Here is a 22,612-nt window from a genome sequence, read left to right on the forward strand (position 1 = left end):
GCCATTATACCCCCATCTCTTACCACTCGTGTATGCAAAGGTGTATTGTAAATGTATATACATATCAAGAATGGCAATATCTTTAGAATGATTACATGTTTAATGATAATTATCATTCCTGATGCGGCTTATGTGGTAGAAATAGACAATAAAGTGCCACAGAAACACTTTACAACAGTTTCCCTAATGAAATATTTAGAACACCACAAAACCAAAGAATGTAGTTTGGCACGGGATATATTTACAGTTGTATATTGACAAGATATCCATCATCTGCTAAAGTGTGCATCACTAAGCAACATTAAAATTGGCAGCATTTCCAAAAAGGTGGACACCCTTGCCAGATTTTCTACCAAAGCAATTGAAATTTAATACATTGCATGCAGCACTACTTAGTCTGAAGAAGCCTGTTATCAAGTGAGCATCCTGTATGTCTAACTTTAAGTTTACATGACAGAAACAAATTGCCTTTTGTTTGTGCTTAGTGTGATCTGTGATGGATATTATAAATAAAGGAGTTTATCACCTTCACAGCAAGCAAAAATAAAAGAATAACTAGCAAGAGATAGAGACTTTATAAGGAAATATTAAATAGTATGCTGAAAACATGCAGGTGAAATCAATACAGAAGCAACTTTAAGGTATCTAGCTGGATTAAATACACAATAGGGACAGTCCTGGGTAGAAAAGAATGTCCCCTCAGGTGAAGTTTATTAGTAAAAGAATAAATAACAGCAGATCAATGTAATAGTATCAATGACACACAAAATCTACCAGAAAAGGAGAGGGAAAGGCTAGTTTAAGGTGAAGTTTAGAATTGAGTTTCTTTCCCTACCTGAGCATCTCATGACCAAACTTCTAATAGATGAACTTCAAGCTTCATTTTCCTATTTTTACATCAAAGTGTAAGCAATAGGAACTCCTGTTGGAAGAGTTTACCTCCTAGCTGATCTCAGTGTCATGTTGTTTTTACTCTTGGGCAGTTCTGCTGTTCTTTTCACTCTTGTTGGAGATAGTTGGTCTGGCCCATCTCTAGATAAAGGGTACTTGGAGGAAAATATAAGCCAAACATCCTTGGGTCAAAAGTGGGGTGAGGCGAGAGGGTAGCATCATTTCCAGAGGCAGTTGTTTGGCTGCTTCAAAAAATAACACTTGAAAATTGTATATTTTTATCTTCTAATTACTACTTTAAATTCCAAATTATTTCCAACTGTTGGCCTCAGTTATACTACATAAATAGAATGGAAGCATTAACTAAGAAAAACAAGTCAAAGGCACAAGCAAACATCAGAGAAAAAAAGAAAACAGTAGTTTAGACTTAAATTAACATCATGAACGTTCATTAAATCTTTTCTTTGATGAGACCCAAGATACACAAACAGATCACCTGTATAATGTCATGTAGGAAGATAAACAGATTGCCCTCACAATATTCATTCAATGAGTATTTGTTGAGCAACTTCTGTTTGCCTGACACTATCTTCCATACTTGGTAAGATTGGAAAACAGAAGAAAAAAACCAACCTGAAGATCTGAATTGAATACCAACAATCTATAAGAAGTGGGAGAGAAGTGACTATTTCACGTTGTCCTCTGACATAAACTCACACTCACAAACACACACATATGCATGCACATACACATATATATGCACACACACAGGAACATACCCACACTCATATATACACCTAAATAAAAACTAAATAAAAGGTGCAAAAAGTTATATTTCTTATCAAAAGGATTAAGTGTTTCCAATCCGTTGTTCATTAATTTTCTATACTCTCATCTTCCAAATCAAATTCAGTAATCTGACAATTGTACACCTATAAATGCAAGTAAATCCTCCAGAAAAATAGTGTATATTCATTTTGCAGGTGAAGCATCAAGCACTGGTTTTGTCTCTAGAGAGAAATTATTGAATGCAATAAAATCTAAAGAAGAAAAACAGAGGATTTGGAAATAGACTTAACCCCCTAAAATGAAGAAAAGAATAGTGCTAACCAGGAATGCAATTTCATTCACACTTCTAGTGTTGTTTTCTTTTCTAATTTAAATATGATATGACTTTTATACTCTTTTAGGCACACTATCAACTACTCCATAAAGAGAAAATTTATTTAGGAGTAGTGAACTTTGATTTCCTTACATAATAATAAATCTTTAAATTGAGAAAGACTTGAAAGATACATACCGTGGCAAAAACAGTGAATTATAAGAAGAAGATGGCCCTCAAAGATCAGTCAACAAATATAACACATAGTATAATATTTCTCCTTTACATATTACTCTCTTCTCTTTTTAGAAGGTAACAAATAAAGCTTAAGAGTTTCATAAGCATGGAAAGCATCCCCCATACCATCACCCTGTTTTAAAAGTGAAAACTGTCATATAAGGGTATTGTGGTGTTCTCAATGAAAGGAAAATGGAAATTCCATATCAAAAATAAATTCAATAAATAAAGATTAAAATTGTCTATCTCTGCCAAGTGTGCAAACTAATTACTTCCACACATGATCCAAATACTATATCCTTTTATTGCAAATTTTTGTCTTACATTATTATCTCCAGTGAAGCTATGTAATAGAGAATCTAAAAACTTGTGCTTGCCGTGCGATGGTGGTGCACGCCTTTAATCCCAGCATTTGGGAGGCAGAAGCAGGTGGATCTCTGTGAGTCCGAGGCCAGCCTGGTCTACAAGAGCTAGTTCCAGGACAGGAACCAAAAGCTACAAAGAAACCCTGTCTCGAAAATCAAAAAAAAAAAGAAAGAATGAGAGAGAGAGAGAGAGAGAGAGAGAGAGAGAGAGAGAGAGAGAGAGAGAGAGAGAGAGAGAAAGAGAGAGAGAGAGAGAAAAAAAAAGAAAATCTTGTGCTCTACGGCTTTAAAGTTACATTTATATTAACCCATTTTGTATACTGTACATGTTACTTCTGGACATCTCATGGTGTTCACTCAACATCTAGTAATAAAAGAGAAGGCCTCTTTGCCCTTAATTTACAGTTTAGTAACTAGAGCCTTATTGAGTTTTACTTTTGGTTCTAGGAAAAGTTAATAAGGTGAATTGATTGTGTCTTGGGGAAAATAAGATTTTATTGTGCTTGAACAAGATTCTCTAAATTTAAATGGGTGTCTTAGCTGGTGATGTTTCTGTATTCTATTTCAAAAGACAAAATGTAAGCAAATGTCAGCAGTGACTCATTTATTTTAATACAGAGTATTATAACCTAAATTTAATTGTTTTAAAACAGAACAATACATACCTGTTTCTTAGCTTAAACAATTATATATTCAGTCTTTCAAATATCATATTAAGTGTTGTCAAAACATGATCCTAATTAAACAACGTTTTAATACAAAAATTGTTGAAACTATCATGATGAATATCTATATACAAATACAGAATACAATCTGCAAAATTGATTCATGTTGTAAAAATCTGAAGACCTTTCATTCCGGCGATTCCTTATTTGCCAAACTTTCTCTGCTGTGCCACTCTGATTTCTCAATACTCTTTCTCCACCTGGCACTAGCTCTTGTAGTCCAGGTTGGTCTTGAACTCACAAAAAGCCTGCCTCTGTCTCTGGAGTGTTGGGATTAAAGGCCTGTGCTACCACCGCCCGGTCTGTGCATTCTTATACACTATCTTAATGAGTAAGATTTGTTACATAATTCTTCAAACATTGCTACATATCGTGTGCAGAAAGGGACAATTATTTTATGGTATGCTTACCTACAATATTATTTAGGGGAAAAAAGTTCATCAGAAAAATCAACATTTGAAATGTGCTTTTTATACTCATTAGAAGATAACACTAGTTTAGGAAACAAGCTTTCAGGATGTACAGCCCAAGAAACCCAAAGGCTTTACAGTACAGCAACTCAACACAAAACTTCTACCATTTTGTTCTCTTCTTTGAGCATTTTGTAATTTATATATAAATTTATCAGTAAGAAGCAACATAAATCAACAAGAATATATACCTTATGTTAAGTGTGTATATAAACATAAAGACGCAATCCGAACTTTTTAAAAAGACAAAATTATAATAACCCAACTACAGTGACAAAAATACACACAATGAATGTGGACTTTATTTATAAAACAGAGTATTTAAAATCATTTCATCATTTAAAATATTCCATCTTAGGAAACAAATTCATCCTGAATAAAATGCTGTTTTACAAAAGGCTTAAGTTAGAATGTTTGTTCATTGTAGATGCTTTTTGAAAGAACCTGATAATGAAACTAGTTTCTATTCTGAAATAACTTTATGAAACACCATGAAATCCTGAAGCTGAATAAACTGCAGAGACCTATCCTCAATTACTTTCCTTCGCTCTAAAGACATAAGGAGACCTTGATGAAGGCGGTGGAACAGCCCAGAGGGCAGGAATGAACCTAGCACGTCCCTCCTGCAGGTAAAGTATGTGACTTTACCTGACCCAGAGTCAATAAAGACATAGACACAAAGATGATAATAACAAAATATATTCTTAAAACTTTATCCTTTTAGTACATAAATAAGTCTTCTACATGTAGAACTAAGACAGAGTGATACATTCTACTTGTAGGATATCTCCGAGTAGAACATCAATGTTTTAATGCTTTGCTATGCTGCATGAATTAAACAATTTATGCTATTGTATTTTTAATCATGCCAGTTCTTTGTAGAAAAATGGTGAATATGCATTATTATTTAAAAGAAAAATTTCCTACAATCTCTTACTGGCAAATATTGCAGACAGCCTTCTGGCTCTGCTGCAGAAAATGCAATGCTTGCACTGGTTAAAAGGGCATGACCCTTAATTCTCTGTAGGTCCATTTCTGGAACATTACGTCTCAAGAGATCCATAGCACACTGCTGTGATTACTATGCTAGAAGCACATCAATTTTAATAAAATTAGAAGGGGAAATTTTTTTGAATGCGTGCAAATCATTCACAAAACTTTTATATATCGCAGTTAACAAATGTGTCAATATGTCATATTTTCTCTCATGTCCCCTCATCTCTCCTGCTCCATCATGTTTGTTTGAAGCTTTACTCAGCCCTCACACAGTTCTCTCCCTATCCCCCGAAGCTATCCCCATGCCTGTCCCATGTGTTATGCACATTTCTATCTACCCTGTGCCATCAGAAACGTTATTCAGCTCCTATTTTTATAGTGTGAAATCTAGAAAATTAGGAAATAAAAATGAACCAAGCCTTGGTCCTCAACGTCCACAGTATGTCATCATGAACCAGGAACAAGACAGCCAGAATCAAATGTACCTGGTGTTCTCACTCATATGTGCAATCGAAAACAATTCTGAGAATTGGAGAGTAGAACAGCGGTTCCCAGAGCCCTGAACACTAGTGGAAGAGAGAGTGGACAAAGGTTGGTCGATGGGAGAAATAAATTTTACTACTTCTTTGCAAAGTATGGTCACAAGAGAAAATGATAACGTACTACATATTCAAATGAAAATAAGAAAATAATGTGAATATATTTACCACAAAGAAATCACATCTGATGAGGAGTAGGATTTAACATTGCCTATTAATGTACAGAAACACTACGCAATACTCCTTAAATACATAGTCCAATATCAGGTACAAATGTCAATTATAAAATATTATGTATTTAAACAAAAGAAGTGAAGAACGATGGTACAAGTCTTCCAACAGCAAGAAGACTGTTCTGAGTTCAAACATCACTTTTAGTTTCAATGTTTCTAAAATGTTAGCATTTGAGTGCAAATGTTTCTAATTTACTCAGTTCATTAATAGTAGGAATTGGGATGCTGCTACTGAATTGGTGTCAGGCTATGGGTAGGTAGGTAGTGGCAACACAGGTGGGAAAGGTCAAGGTTTATAAGATGTTACTCTGTAACACCCAGTCTCACACAAAGCAACAATTCGAAGTACAAACAGAATGACATACACTCAACTGGCTGTGTCTATTAGCATTGGGTAACTCTGGTGTCCCTATCTTGTAGGAAAGGAGAGAACCCTTGATCAAGATCATAAAATCTTCAGGCTATGTTGATACTGATTCATTCCTTCTGGAGTTTCTTCCTGTCCCTATGGCTTCAGTGATTCTGCCCGAGGTAGAGAAGGAGGAGCATGTCCTAGCAGAGATTAAGAGCGATACGCAAGTCTTGGATCTGTAGGACACTTAAATTCTTGTTCAGTCTAAAACAATTTAACATGGATGGAAGGAAACTTCCATATTTTAATTTTACTAAAAGCTGACAAGCCTTTTTTAAAGACATCTTGATGGAGGCTTATTATGCAAGGCTAATTCCTTTATATGTATTTTATTTTTTCAAATGCAAAGGTTTTAGTTTTTCCAAATGTGTAAACTTCAAATATCTCCTTTTTTTTCTCGCATCTACTACAATTTATATTTCACATATCCTGTCTTTTAAAATTAGATATATTTAATTTATCAAAAATAAGTAATAAACACAAGACTTTTCACCATTTTAAAAACTTTTCTAATGCTGGTCTGCATTTGAGTGTCCATTATCTTCAGAATCATCACGTTCAGCAGTTTTTCATAACTATTGTGTCACATCTTATAAACCTTGACCTTTCCCACCTGTGTTGCCACTACCTACCTACCCATAGCCTGACACCAATTCAGTAGCAGCATCCCAATTCCTACTATTAATGAACTGAGTAAATTAGAAACATTTGTACTCAAATGCTAATATTTTAGAAGCATTGAAACTAAAAGTATGCATTAAAGACAAAGATTATTTCAATATCCTTATATCTGTCCTTATTGGATTGATTTATCTTTGGGAAATGAACACATTTTTGTAACTCTGTGCTGTCTGATATTCAATGTGGGACTGTAAATTCACTTCATCCAAACTATGCAGCAAGAAAGAGTTTACAGCACGTTGTAGATGGATCCCATGCAATAAAAACTTGGTCAAGAATAATACTCTTCAATTCAGCCTGATGTTTTCTTAAGAACACAATAAGGAGCAAAAAAGGAAAAAAGGAGAAATAGACATCAGATCCTCAGTTTTTGCTGTCCTATTTTTCTTTTTTCCTTCCTTCCTTCCTTCCTTTTTTTTTCTGTAGCATTAAGAAATGTCATATTTGCCCAGTTAAAATAATATTCCACAACATTATATATATATATATATATATATATATGTGTGTGTGTGTGTGTGTGTGTGTGTGTGTGTGCATACATATATAAGTGTATAAACTGATGTATGTATATGTATGTTGTATAAACTGAGTAGAGCCAGAATCGCAGGTTTAGTTCTTTGCTTCCAGTAGAGCAGAGGTGACACAGTACCTTAGATGTTTCGTACCTTTCCCCTTTCCCCAGTTCATTCATCAGAAATATGTCAGGTCCAAAGGAAACACTGTCCCCCCCCACCCAATTGGTCATTAGAAACAGTCAGCTTTCCTCAGGAGCTTATAAAGTTGGTTCCCCTAGATTCCTTCTCACTGGCGGAAGGGACAAATGGCTGTCTGTGTTGGCCTCCAGGCTCCTTCAGTATCACAAGTACCTGCCTTTTCTCACCTCTTCACAACCACAAACATATCCAGCCCAGGAGCTTCCCTCCCCCGACTAGCTACTCATTTCTCCTTCCTTCCTTTTATTTCTTTCTTTTGTACTTTCTTTCTTCCTATTGAAAGGGCTGCAATTATAAGAAGTCATTTGTATCTGCCCTGGTCTAGGCTATTCAAATCCTTGAATTCTTAACTACTACTATCTTAAAAGGATTATATTTGGAGAGAAGAATTCCAAGATTCTATTAAGGTAAAACTGGGTCATAATCTAATCTTACAGAGATTCTTAAAGATAAACAAATAAACTTTGGCATCAGAAAACTTAGGAAAATGTTAATGACCATGTGAAGACAAAGAGAAAAGACAGCCTTCATCACAAGCCCGGATGGAGTTCATAAGGATTCACTCCTACTGTATCAACTTCTTCATTTTGGAAATTCAATATCAATACATACACATAAACAAGAAACATAACACTTTTATGTTATTTTAAGCTCTCAGTATATGCTATATTTTTGACCAAATCAGCAAACTAAAATAATAGTACACATACAACTACCAAAAAAAGAAAACAAAAAATTAAGATAGCAACAAAATAAACAAAACTTATAAATAAAAGCCCTCTATATCACATGTAATGAAGTCAGGTCTGTAAGAAATGATTACTGACATGTATTTATAAATATTTCTTTTTGGAAAAATTGTCTGTGTGTGTTTCTTTATGTGTACATCAGATGTTTGTGGCTGCCTGTTGAGGCCAGAAGAGGTCATCAGAACCCCTAGAGCTAGACTTACAAGAAGATTCTAAATCACCAAAGCTTAGTACTAAATACAGGTATCCTGGAAGTGTGGTAAGTGTTATTAACAGATGGGCCATATCTCCAACCCTCAGGTTTTCTTTAAAAGGATATGAAGCCTATAAAAATAAATAAATAAATTCTCCTTATATGAATAAAAATGTGAATTCTGTGAGGGATGCTGAATTAATAACTATCAGCAGAATGATAGCAAGAGATGTAGGTTATAGGTAAACTGCACTATTTAGAACCATTTCACAGTCTGACAATTCTTAAGGTATTTTTCTGTGTATGGAAAAGTTTCCTCGATTCAGGACTCCTTTGAATTCATCTGAAGCTAAAGTCAGACAATAGAAAACATCCTTTGATTTCCTTTATTAGTATACAGTGTCGATAATTTACCTGTATTTTGGAGTGTTGTACTTGAACTTGCCTTTTGTCAGGCATCTCTCTTCCAGAGAAAGGTACTCAACCCCAACCTCCTCACCCTTGCTCATGTTTTCAGACTTCTTCTCATATTTCTTGCTATTTCCCCTTTCTCTTTCTTTTGTGAATTCAGAAATCTAAAGTTAAATATCTTTATTAAAATCTACTAACTGGAATTTCTTCCCTATGCCTTCCATATTTGACTTATTTGATTTTCATCATTTGCACATATGTGAAATTTGTTAATCCTTTACATCTTCTCCTGTCAAAACAATAAAAGGAGTAAATGTAATGTGCAAACTTCCTAATTAGTAAATTTATATAACTCAGTTATGTGCAGATAACTCAGCCCTGATTTGTCTAAAATGATTGGAATAAAATCATCTTAGTTATGTGTCTTTGGGAAAAGAAACCATTCTCCAATGTCAGCAAAATATTCCACTCTATACATATTTTCTCTGAGTGACAGAAAAGTGTCTCTAGTATCCAGAAGGCTTTTCAATTTTAAACTTAATAGGACCATTGTGAGATGATTTCTTACTTGGAATCTAATAAATCTGGGTTCAAGGTTGACTGAGTTGAAAGCAAAAGTTCTATAAGTGGGTCATTAGCAAGAATAACGAGATTCGGAGGGTGCCCAGTGCAATTTATACCTTTTGTTTCCTTGACTTTTGTATCACACCTTATAAAAATGGTGTCATATATTGGTCACTGAATGAAAATTATTCATATATTGCTACTCACAGCTACTGGGCACATTTTTAAAAATATCATGATTCAGTGTTTTGAGTCATTCTGCTATTCTTCCAAGCCATTTTCTTCCCCAGTGAAGAATGTCTCTAAACAGAAAATGCCAGTTATCTATACTTCAAATGTCCTTCAATGCCATTCAAAGACATCATGCAGAATTGTTAGAAGTAACACTATGTGCAATATTGGGTCTTTAGTACCTCCAATGAAAGGGCTTTTATTTCTTTTTGCCACAAATAAATACTGAAACAATTACTATAGAATATTCTCTTCCCTGAGTTCTAATGGAAAACAACCAAGTTGTCTAATTTGTGAAATCATCTTCTACTTCATTATGTACAGTATAGTGTTTTGAATAAGAATAGCCTTTATAGGCTTGTGTATTTGAATACTTGGTCCACAGTTGGTAGAAGTGTTTAGGAAGGATGAAGAGGTATGGTTTTATTGAAATCTGTTGCCACTGAATGTGGGACTGAAGGTTTCAATATCTAATGACATTCCTAGATAGCTTGCTTTCTACAGCATACTTCTTTTTGGTCTGGTTCTACTTTGTGTTAGCAGATTTCCTTGGTAGGTACGCCAAGACTTTCTCATCTCCAACATCTGTGGGTCTCCAAATCAATTTAGGCTTCGTCTTCACAGCTTCAAACAATGCTTTTCTGGGCATCTATTCAGGGACGCTACTGACATAAATCTGACCTCAGAGGCTTAACTTAGTCTTAAGAGTGGGATTCCATAACCAGTTTCCTGTATTATTGACTCTAAAGCAAGAACTTCATAGACAAAGTCGACAAGTTCTGCTACTTTCTGCACCTGGAACATTGCCCTTTTATTCAAGTACGTTTTCACCGGCTTTATGATTCCATTGACTTCCTTCACTGCATAAGCTTGATTGTATGGGAACTCCCTCGGTAGACCAGGCTGGCCTTGAACACAGATATCTGACGGTCGCTTCATTCTGAGTGCTGGGATTAATGGTGTGCTCCACTATTCCCACCCTAAGCTTTTCTTTAATTCCTTTTTACAAGTTGGCAACTTAAGTGGGTAGGGTCTTGCATTGAGGTCACCAGTCCTTTTATTACACGTACCATCACGCTTTCCCTTAATCTCTGTACACTTCCTGGTGCTCCTTTCAGCCTCCAACTGTACATTTATTTTAATATTTTCCTTTCTCAGTTTGCTTCTTTTCATTACAGATCTACATAAGTCTGGCCACTAATAGGCTACACAGTCAAATATAGGTTATTTGTAAATATCCTTTGCAAAGCTGTCAATCAATAAATTGAATTTAGCCTCAGGCAGATTTTGTAGACCAGAGCAGAAAACAAATACATTCTTCACTGAAATATCCCAAGAATAATTTCTAGACTACATATTATTCTTTTTTTTTTTTTTCTCAGTACTTAACTTTTATTGTACAAAGTTATTACATTTACAAAATTTTCATGCATCTGTATTCTCAAGTCAAATATCAGGGGTTTGAAGGTATGCAGTTCATGGAGTTCAGAAGAGGGGTCACCGAAATGAGACAATTAAAATAATGTGTGTTTAATTTCTATAACGAGGGAATGATTTTAACATTAGTATTACTGATAATAATTCTTATTCGCCTCTGAAATCTCTTGCCTTGGGCCTTCACATTGAAATCACTCATACTACCACTGTCTTCCATGTTCCTAGTAGTATTAAGCCCTGGTAAAAGTGTCTAATTACTTTCCTAGCTAAAGTCCCAAAGTATTCCAAATTCCTACAAACGAAAGCATAGTCTGGCCACTCACAAAAGTAACCTATTTCTGTTACCAACTTCCATCTAAATTAGGGTTCCTATCACTGTAAAAAGATACTATGATCACACTAATTCTTAAAAAGGAAAATATTTAATTGAGGTGGCTTCGAGTTTTGGGGTTTAGTCAATTATCATCATAGTAGATAGCATAGCAGCATTCAGGTAGACATGGTGATACTGGCATAGCTGAGAGCTCTGCATCCAGATCTGAAGACATCAGGTAAAAGACAGTGGCACTGGGCCAGACTTGAACATCAGAACTGTCAAATCCCTCTTCTAGCAATACCCTTAAGAAGTAAGAAGGCCACACCTAATCCACCAATACTAGACCTCCTAATAGTATCACACCCTATGAATCTATGGGGACCATTTCCATTCAAATAAAAACAATCATCAAAGTATCTATTTGTAATAGATGGTGATGGCCCAAGAAGTCGAGCCTAAGAGATTACAAAGTGCTCAGCCATATATACAACTTGTCCTCCTCCTAAATACTAGTAAAAATTGAAGAAGTAGGTGCAGAAAGAGTGTGAAATCCAAAGGGAGTAGTTGAAGGTGAAGAAGCTGTGTTCTCTAGACATAGGAGTACAACTGCACAAATAAACTCAGAAAAGTTCCAACATCAAAATCTCTCAACAAACAAACCAGATCCAATCTCAGTATGTAAGTGGGTGTTGAGCAAAAAAAAAAAAAAAAAATCTCAACCCTACACATGACACAACTGTTATTTATTAGCTGCTAAGGAAGGGAAAGATTCTTTTTTTCAAAGTGGACAGACCCTGCTAAGTCAACCACATTTTAGTAAAAGATTTAAAGTATCACAATACCACTCTTTGGTATATTCAAAGGACACTAAATCGTACCACAAGGACATGTGCTCAAGTATGTTCATAGCAGCATTATTTGTTATAGCCAGGACCTGGAAACCTAAATGCCCCTCATCTGAAGGATGAATAAGGAAAATGTGGTACATTTGTACAATGGAGTACTACACAGCAGAAAAAAATAATGACTTCTTGAAATTTGCAGGCAAATGGATGGAGCTAAAAGCATCATACTGAGTAAGGTAATTCAGACCCAGAAAGGCAATTATCATATATATTCACTCATAAGTAGCTTTTGAACATAAAGCAAAGAAAACCAGCCTACAAATCACAATCCCAGAGAACATAGACAACAATGGACTCTAAGAGAGACATACATGGATCTAACCTACATGGGAAGTAGAAAAAGACAATCTTACTGAGTAAATTGGGAGCATGGGGACTATGGAAGAGGGCTAAAGGGGAGGGGAGAGGAAGGGAGAGGAGCACAGAAAAATGTTTAGCTCAATAAAATCAGTAAATAGTATGAGAATATTTGTCAGCATGAATTAATCTTTAATGTTAGAAACAAAAAGATACAGTGTTGGTGAAAAGGGAATTGTTATGAATATTTTTAGTTGGTGGAAGGATGGTGAACATGATCAATACTTGTTATGAAAAATTTTCAAAGTACTGCTGTATTTTTAAGAGTATTGTATATACCCTTCCAAGTATCCAAAATACAAGTATATATTTTATATATTTTTGGTACAGGTTTTACATCCCTAGTTTTACTCTTAACTCTTTTGTCATATATGAAAATGTCTATATGATCTTTAGTTTTTCTTCATGGGTTTAAAGGCCTCAGTACAGACTTTGACAAGAAACACTTAAGATTCGTAAATTTTTTAAAACTATCTAGGTAACCTCAAAATTGGTCATAAAATGTCATAAAGTCCTACCCTACCAGAAAGTGATGTTTGGGATGCAAACACTGCAAACACACACACACACACACACACACACACACACACACAAATAATAAAATAATAATAATAATATAATCCACTAAGAATTAATAACTCCAAATTACCCCAAGCATGAACATGCATGTTTCTCAATATTCATTCACACTGATAAATGATCCAGGATTGTAAATACCCCCAAAAGCTGTAAGATTCTTACCTATGAATAGGAATTTGACAGTAGACATTTTCGGGTCTCCTGGACTACACTGTAAAAAATGTTAGTGCTCAATCTTATATTTCTGAAAATTTGTTGTCTGAATTGTCTTGAGAAAGAACCCCTAGAACAGGTGTGTGACTGTAACTGATGTCTCTCAATAAGCAACCGTGCTGAGTAGTCATTGCTTGAGACAAATCAAGTCTGGCTTAATCTGTGCATCTCTGTTACTGACATTTTTTGAATCTAAAAGCAAGAGACAGAAACTGGCTTCTGATTTTAAGTTTTAAATAAAAGAGTAACTTAAGCTCCTTTTTATTCAACATGAATTTTTGTGTTTTATAAATCTATCTTAATTTTCAGTCTGTTTTTTCTTGGTGATCCCATGAACCTTGCTGCTCAAACCCTACTGCTTGCTGTGCAACATGTCTTGGGAAGAGGCAAGTCTGATTCTGAGCAAACTGCTCTTTGTATTTGTCAGTATTTTAGCTATAGAGGAAACATTATGACCCTGGAATAGTTGTTGCTATTAATGGTCCATGTGTATTACATCACAATATTACCAAATTCACAACTTCCTTCACAAAGAAGGTATCAGGTATACCAAGTAGATCCTAGATTCTCTGAGATTTAGGTTTAGTATTGCATTGAAGATAAATAGCTGTTGTCATAGAAAAGGATTCCCAACTATGTAGACTAGGTTTACACTGAATACCAAAAGACATAATATTTAATTTTCATTTAAAATATTTAAAAGTTCATAATTCATTTTATCTTGTAAATTTTAAATCTTAAATGAAACTAATAATTCATATATATTAAGCAGGGATCTCATTAACTGGTAGTCAAAATGTGAATTATATACACAACAGATATATATATTTACTTCTGAAAATGAATATGAATATATAATTTTCTTATCAAATCCAGTTTTAGTTAACAATATATAACTATGCTTTTCAACCAGAATTTTTTGCAAGTAACTTTTAAAATTTTTAAAGTATCACTTTTTATTTAAAGTAGTTAGACATTTCAGAATTTTGATAAAAGAATTGCTTTTGTTTTATTTTTATGAAGGTCTCAAAATGATCACTTTATATAGTAAGAATTTTAGAAAGCTCAATGGCATTAAGTGAGAATTCTATAATTTTCTTTCTTGTTCACAGCTGAATATATCAGTACTGGTCTGCCAAAAAGACAAAACATGAAAAAGACTTAAAACTCACACACAAGAAAAAGAATTCTTTTCTTTACTTGTCTTCAAGACACATTTTCAAGCACTAAAAAGATAGAACACCCTGGGGGCTGTTTGACAGATAAATAGAAAAACTGTCTGAGAAAGGGACTTCAAAGAAATGTCTAGAAAAAAGTCAGTATTTTAAATGTAGAAAACTACTCTCCTAAAGGACCCCAATTATAAGACTAGTTCACATAATAAAAAATAAAGATAAAAGTGAAGGGAATCAAACGTAAATCTAATGAAACTCATTTTGGTAAAGAAATAGAACAAGGCCCATTAGACTGTCTAAATTACATTTACTACTTTGCAGTCATTCTGATAATCATTACCTAAAGCTAATGTTAACCTAATGCTTTAAAAAAAATCACTTCTCATTACATACTGTACTTCAAAACACAAAACCCATAATGGCCTGAATCTCAAAGTGTTAAAACTTGACTTCTCAATTACCCCGATTTCCTACAATACTTAAATCAATCTGTAAAGACAATTTAGGTATCTGACATGGTACATGTACATTTCGTTTTTTATTTCAAGCAATTTCTGTAATCACTCGTTTTTTCCCATCAGTGCTGTAAATTGGATAGCTTCATTGATCTGTTTTTTATTCTGTACATTGAGAATTCATGAAACATTGTGCTGTGGATTTTACTTTGTTCCATAAGCACCAATTACCTTTGTTATTGTAAAATATTGTCATTTTCTAGGAAATGACCTCTCTTCCCTCCATCCTCACTACTCAGTTGGAGGATTTGAGCCACAGAGTGTGACCACTTGTAAGACAAAGGAATATTGCATGTGGCACACTTATCTTGCATTTTTCCCAGTTGCTGTAAGAAATTCTATGTTAGTCAGTTGACTGAGGTTTCTGTCCTGCCTGGTCCAGCAGCTGTTTAATCCCACAGAAAAGCACGGAGGTCCAAATTAGTTATAAACTATTAGCTCAGGCTTCGTATTAACTCTTATATCTTACATCTTAACCCACAAATCTTGTCTGTGTTAGCCATGTAGCTTGGTACCTTTATCAGCAAGGCATTCCCATCTTGCTTCCTCTGTGTCTGGCTTCCACTATAACTACTTCAGACTGACTCTCCTTTTCCCAGAATTTCCCTGTTCTCGTAGCCCTAACTCTACTTTCTGCCAGGTCACCCTTTCTGGCTACTGGCAAATCAGTGTTTTATTAAAATACAAGCAACAAACCTTTATAAAGTCCAAGACCATTGTCCCACAGCACTTCCCCCCACCCTTTTCTTTTTTCAGAATAAGAATTCTGAACCCAATCTCCCTTGTTTTGCTTTCTTCCTGACCATTATCCATAACAACTTGTAACCATCATTCTAAATAAAGACAAACATCTATAATCCAGTTTAAGGGAATGTAGGTGTAGTTTTCTAGGTCACTTCCTGCTGATTGGGGGTACTGATAATCTCATAGGAACCTAAAGAAAATTTAGAATTATTATCAAGTTCTGACTGGAGTATTCTGAGGTTTGATCATCTTAGCTAGCAGTCTTGACTGTTCCCGATGTACAGCTCAGACATCTGGGCCATCTGCTCCTAGCAGAGATTTCTTAGGGAGTCTTCCTTGATAAAACCTGATTTTCCTTAAACCAGAACTAATCCACAGCGTCTCATTTCCTGTGGAAGCAAAAACAAAACCTCCTCTCCAAAGTAACATACCTTTTGGCTTAAACATTGAAGTCAAGGCATTCTTGGCTTTTCACATGAAATCAAGTGGCAAATCTTTACAAAGCACAAGACCATTGTCCTAGAGCAATATGAAGCTCATATAGGTAGCTTGTTTCAGGTGTGCGAACTTCCTGGTCTTGCTGAGCCTTGTTATACAAAGGCTCCTAGAGATAATGGAGCTAATGAGAGAGAGAGAGAGAGAGAGAGAGAGAGAGAGAGAGAGAGAGAGAGAGAGAGAGAGAGAGAGAGACATAGAGAGAGAGAGAAATAGAGAGAGAGAAATAGAGGGAGAGAAATAAAGAGAGAGAAAAAGAGGATGCAGAAGGAGCAAAACTAACATGGTCATAGCTGATTCCAGTTTTCTCTAAGACTTGTGGCCTCACTTACCTAATGGGTTTCTGCCTGAGTTTGCTTGAGTTGGGTTTTATATGCAACTATAAATGCATGAAAAGCCAATCAAAGATAAACATTAGAGATGGTGTTTTATTTAATACGTCATTCATTTTCTAATGTGACTGTAGAACATTATATAGTGCTTTAAAAAAGCACATATTTATAATTTCACAGATCTTTAGTGCACAAGTCTGAAATGAGTCTTCCTTAGATGCAATCAATTAAATCAGCAGAATTTGTTGTAAAGAGGATGCTTGTTGGTTCCCAGCAGCTTGGTAGGTCAGACCCGAAATAATAACACAGAAACTATATTATTTAAATCACTGCTTGGCCAATTACATAAGTGTACTGCTAGCTAGTTCTTATATCTAGAATTAACCCATCTCCAGTATTTCATATTTTACCACAAGGTTTGTGACCTTCCGGCAAGGTTTCAGCATGTCTGTCTCTGGCTGCAGCTTCGTGGCTTATCCCTGATTATGCCCTTCTTTCTCCCAGCATTCAGTCTCATTTTCCTCACCTACCTAATTTCTGCTCTGGTATAGGTTCAAAGCAGTTTTTTTATTCATTAATGGTAATCACAGCATACAGACGAAAATCCCACATCAAAAATTGTTGTTTTATTATGGTATTAAAGGATATCATTTTTCTTACATATTCTAGTATCATTAGTTTCTTGTAACTATTGCTTGCTATTTCATTAACTATCCAAAGACAACAGTAAATCATTTAGATCTCACTTATTCTTGATTTTCTTTAAAAAATAAAAAAAAAGAAGAAAGAAAAAAATCCCTTGTTTTTAAACTTTTCTTTCCAATTTATACTGCCCACATAATCATGAATATGTAGACTATCATTTAAGTATGGTCATTCTAGCAGGAACTACACTTTTAAAGAAAACTGGCCCTTCTTTTTCAAAAAGCTATTAATTGTCAGTAACTATTCAACTAAGGATAAAAATGTATCCTCACCTCTCCTTTCTATGCTGGAAGTTTTTATTGACATTTATGTTGCTGTCACTGCAGGGAGTTCATATTCTCAGCTTCTCTGCTATGTCCTAAAAACATTGTCATCTATTGACTATAGATCTCAGAATCGTCCAAACACTGTTTATCCTATGATAGCTGACTTTATGAGGACAGTATGTGATGTCGATATCACAGCTGCACCTTGACTGAGTATTTGTGTTAGTCACTACCCACTTCAAATAGCAGCTTAATTAATCAGGGAGATTTCACTTATCTATGAGTATTACAATAAATCATTAGCAGTTGATTTAATACTATGCCCATCTGGCAGAATTACAGTATTATGTTCTCCCCTAAGGTCTATAATATGTCTGCCACAACGTTTGGACCAATAATGATACCAGATAGGGGTTTCATCTTGATGTCTGGAACTTAAACCCAATAATAACCTTCCAAGATGTTACTGTCACTGCTATACCAGTGGGTATGTCTTGCCAGTGCAGTCACTGTTGTCAGAACTGGATAAAACCAATTATTACATTTGTCCTCTGGGAGTACATAATGTGAAATCTAAGCTGCTTGATTTCTCTAGATTCTATGGCTCAGATACTTGGTGTTTGCAGCAATAAGGTCTAACTATTGAGTTCTCTAAGGTAATTGATAAGTTTGAGAAAAGCATTCAGTATTTAGGAATTCATAGATTTCGGTGGCCAAAAGAGGTAGCTTATTCTCAACATTGGCATTCTATGTGTTTGCATGTGTTATCTATTAGAGGTATTGCAACTCTTCTCAATTATTACTGTTAATCCCAAAGATGTGGGGGGAAGTCCACTGCCTCAAATAATTATGGCAAAATTATTTAAAACAAGCTATTATATAAATCAAGCAATTAGCTAAAGCAAACTTTTTTATTAACATACACATGCTGTTCTCTTCCTAAAGAAAAGGTTCAAGCAATCAGTTTGAGATCTGAGGAAATCAAGGTTTTTATAGTCATGGGTAAGGGTTTCCAAATGGGCATTTAGAAGTCAAAATATGTGGGGTTAGAGTATCAGAACATAAGTATAACAAGTTAGCCATAAGAACCTTCTGCCAGGTTGTCATACAATGTAGTCATAACAAACTTTTGATACAAAGGTAGGCTTCAAGATGGTTATTACAACTTTTTAAAATGAAGATATGTTTCTGTTTCCTGAAACAAGCAGTACAGAACCATTTTTCCTTAAGGTTAAAGATGGGAAATAGCCCAATTCTTGAGAAACATGAGTTCAATCAGAAATAGTAATGAACCTGGTTTGTCTTTACTATAACTTTTAAGCCTAAGATAGAGGCAGCCTGGTTCATCCTAACTCCATTTTAATTTCTATTGCATATGTATATGTATACATTTTAGGAGTTTCTACACATTTCCATTTCAAAGTCATCTATGTAGAAAAATTGTAATTCAGGGATAAACATTCTGTTCTTGTAATTCAAGTTGGTTATATGAACAAACTGTGATTCACTGTGAAGTATAGACATTATCTAACCTTTTGTACCATTTGAAGTAACCTACCTAACAAATATATTTCCTAAAAGCAAGTCAAGGTTATATTGCCTCTAGTGATTAACTTTGCTTCTGATTCAGAACTCATAGGGCATAGAAAGAAAATTCCTACTCTCTTCAAATAGGATCATAATTGCAAACACAGTCAATGGCCAAGGGCTACAGAGTAAGCACCAAGTCTTTGTTATATTAGTCATAAGAATAAAAAGATGATATTTTTCATTGTGCAAAATTGTTTGTGATATTTATGTTACACATCAACAGTGACATGATTTGATGATACTGAAAAATATACTTTCATATTTTCAAGAATCTTAAAATGTACAAAATATACATACAACTGATGTAGGATTCTCCTCTGTATGCTATGAATGTCATTGGCTAATAAAGGAACTGCTTTGGGCCCATAGCAGAGCTATAGGTAAACAGAGCTAAGTGGGGAAAACTAAACTGAATGCTGGGAGAAAGGAGACAGAATCAGGGAGAAGCCATGGAGCCGCCACTGAAGACAGACATGCTGAAACTTTGCTGGTAGGCCATGACCTCATGGTGATGCACAGATTAATAGAGATGGGTTAAATTAAGATGTAAGAGTTAGCCAATAAGAAGCTAGAGCTAATGGGCAAAGCAGTGATTAAAATAATAGTTTCTGTGTGAATATTCCAGGGCTAAGCGGCTGGAAAATAACTACATATAACTAGTAGCGATCTATTTTCATAATTTTCTTCATTATATTTCTATGTTTATTGCACACACTTCAATGGAGATGTATATGTTCACACATATCAGGAAATATAGATACATGTATTTATCAGTATATTTCTTTTTAGGGGAAAAAGCCAGAAATATTGCTTTAAAGCTAGACTTTAAAAGTTAGTCCATTTATTTAGGACTAGGTGTCTTTTTAATTGACAAGTAGGAATATGATTTTGCATTGTGAAATACTAAATAAATATTCAGCCTCTAATCATTACATCAGAGTGGTGGATGTGGTCAAGTTTTGGCAGCTGAACATTTCTCCAGACATTGTTAAAATCCTAATGTGAAGAATAAATAAAAATTTACCTACAGAAGAATAGCATATAGAAAATATTCTAGCATAAGACTTCTAGAAGCACTGGGATGCAGAAAAGAAATGCCCAAATCTAGATAACTCATGCTTCATTGAGTAAAATCTTGGATAGTAGTTTAAATAAATAATCTGATTCGTTGAATTTTCTTTTTATGGTTAATTTTTATGGTTAATGACCAATTAAATTACCATCTTTACAGAACCTACGGTCATCTGGGAGGACATACAAGTGAAAGATTATCTTTACTATCTTAGCCTGTCAGCATGTATATGAGTGTTTGTCTTAATTGGCAGGAAAGCATTTTCCTAAAAGTAGGGAACACTATTTCCAGATTTTACATCTCAGACAATATTTATATACGTGCTTTTTAGTTCAAATGTCACATAATAACTTGTTGCATATTTATAGTAGGCCAGGACGAATGCTGAGTCATGTAAAAACAAGTTGCTACCACATATAACCCTGTCCTTGTCTGTCAGCCTTATGTTCCCTTATTTCTTCTAATTCGGAATGTCACTGAAGACCTAGGATGAGTACGCTCAGCACAGTGCTAGGGTTCTAAAGTCACAGACATATATTTGTTCTGAGGCTGGGGGTTTCCGAGCTAGCTGCACTCTTCCTTGAGTTCGACTAACTGCATCCAAGCTGCCCCAACCCTGAGCTCTGTGGCTACAGGAGTGATGGATCTTCTTAATCTTCTCTGCTATCCTTCCTTTTATTCTCTTGCCAATCACCAGCAACCACATGCAGACCCTGCTGAACTGAGCTAATTTCCTCTAGCCAGGAAGCGCTTCACCTCTTTCAGTCTCCAGACCCCAGAAATACTATTTTTCACTTTGGTCTCCTTACTTTCACACATGGAAGTGCAAGGCAGAAATCACTGGGTTTTGACAACACTGCTTGGCTGACTTGCGATTTCAATTTTGCCCTGCTCCCCACTGTTGGCTTTGTTCCTTCCACGCTGCAGATCTTGCTGGTTTTTAATAAACTCACCTTGCTCTTCTGCTCATTCTCATCAGCACATATGGAAAACACCAGGGTTATGTTTTTAAACCTACTCTTCTGGAAGAAAATTTAAATAACCTGAGCTGAAATCATCAATTGGGATTATCGAGGCCCTTGAGGGGAATGTGGTGAAGAGCGAGAATAATGCCACCCCAGAAAAAAAAAGAGACAAAGAAACTTACTTGACACCAAAATGATTTGAAGAGTAGCCTGTGGCTACAAAGTCCTGAGCAAGAATTGAGTAAAATTGTCTTCTTAAAATTAAAAGTTCTAAATCAATGCATCAGCTGCAGAAAAATAAAATAGCTTTTAAAATGAAGAGAGAAATAAGAAGCTTTGGGTGGAAATAGAAAACACTATCCTGAGTGAGATAACCCAGACCCCAAAATAGGAATATGGTATGTACTCACTTGTTAGTGGATTCTAGCCATAAATAAAGGACATTGAGACAATAGTTCATGATCCTAGAGAAGCTAAGTAATAAGGTGAACCGAAATAAAAACATATATAGATCATTCTGGAAATTGGAAGCAGACAAGATCGCCAGGCAAAAGTTGGACACATGGAGCTGGCAGGTAGAGTGGGAGGAAAGGGAGGGGAGAGAGAGAGAAGAAAGAAGTGGAGGGTTGGGGAGAGCTTGGGGGAGTGGTATGGTTGAGATGGAGGAAGGACTAATATGGGAGCAGGGAAGAGGATATCTTAATTGAGGGAGCCATTTTGGAATTGGCAAGAGGCTTGGCTCTAGAGGGGTTCCCAGCTAGTACCCTGAGCAGTAGAGGAGAGGGTGACTAAACTGGCCTTGTCCAGTAGTCAGACTGATGAGTATCCTAATTTCCACCATAGAACCTTCGTCTGGCGATAGATGGAGATAGAGACAAAAACCAACATCGGACCACTGGACTGAGCTCCCAAGGTCCAGTTGAATAGCAGAAGGAGGGAGAATATGAACAAAGAAGTCAGAACCATGAGGGGTTGATTCACCCACTGAGACAGTGTGTCTGAGCTAATGGGAGCTCACCAAATCCAGCTGGACTCGACTGAACAAGCATGAGATCAAATCAGACTCTTTGAATGTGGCTGACAATGGGAGCTGACTGAGAAACCAATTATTATGGCACTAGGATTTGTCTCTACTGCATGCACTGGCTTTTGGGGATTCTATTCTATTTGGATACATGCCTTCCTAAGCCTGAATGGAGGGAGGAGGGCCTGGGACTTCCCAAAGGGCAGGGTACCTGGAGGCAGAAATAGAGAGGGGGAGTGGGGAAGTGGGAGGAGATGAGGAATTGGAAATTTTGATTGATTTTATTTATGAAGTAATAAAATATAATCTGCTGAAAAAATATCTGGTCATAATGGTTAAGGGTTCAATACACAGGATTCATCCATAGACTAAAAGTCCTGAAGACCCATGACTCAGTGAATTTTAATTCT

This window comes from Arvicola amphibius, chromosome 13 (genome assembly GCF_903992535.2).
Source record: "Arvicola amphibius chromosome 13, mArvAmp1.2, whole genome shotgun sequence".
NCBI classification, from domain to species: Eukaryota; Metazoa; Chordata; class Mammalia; order Rodentia; family Cricetidae; genus Arvicola; species Arvicola amphibius.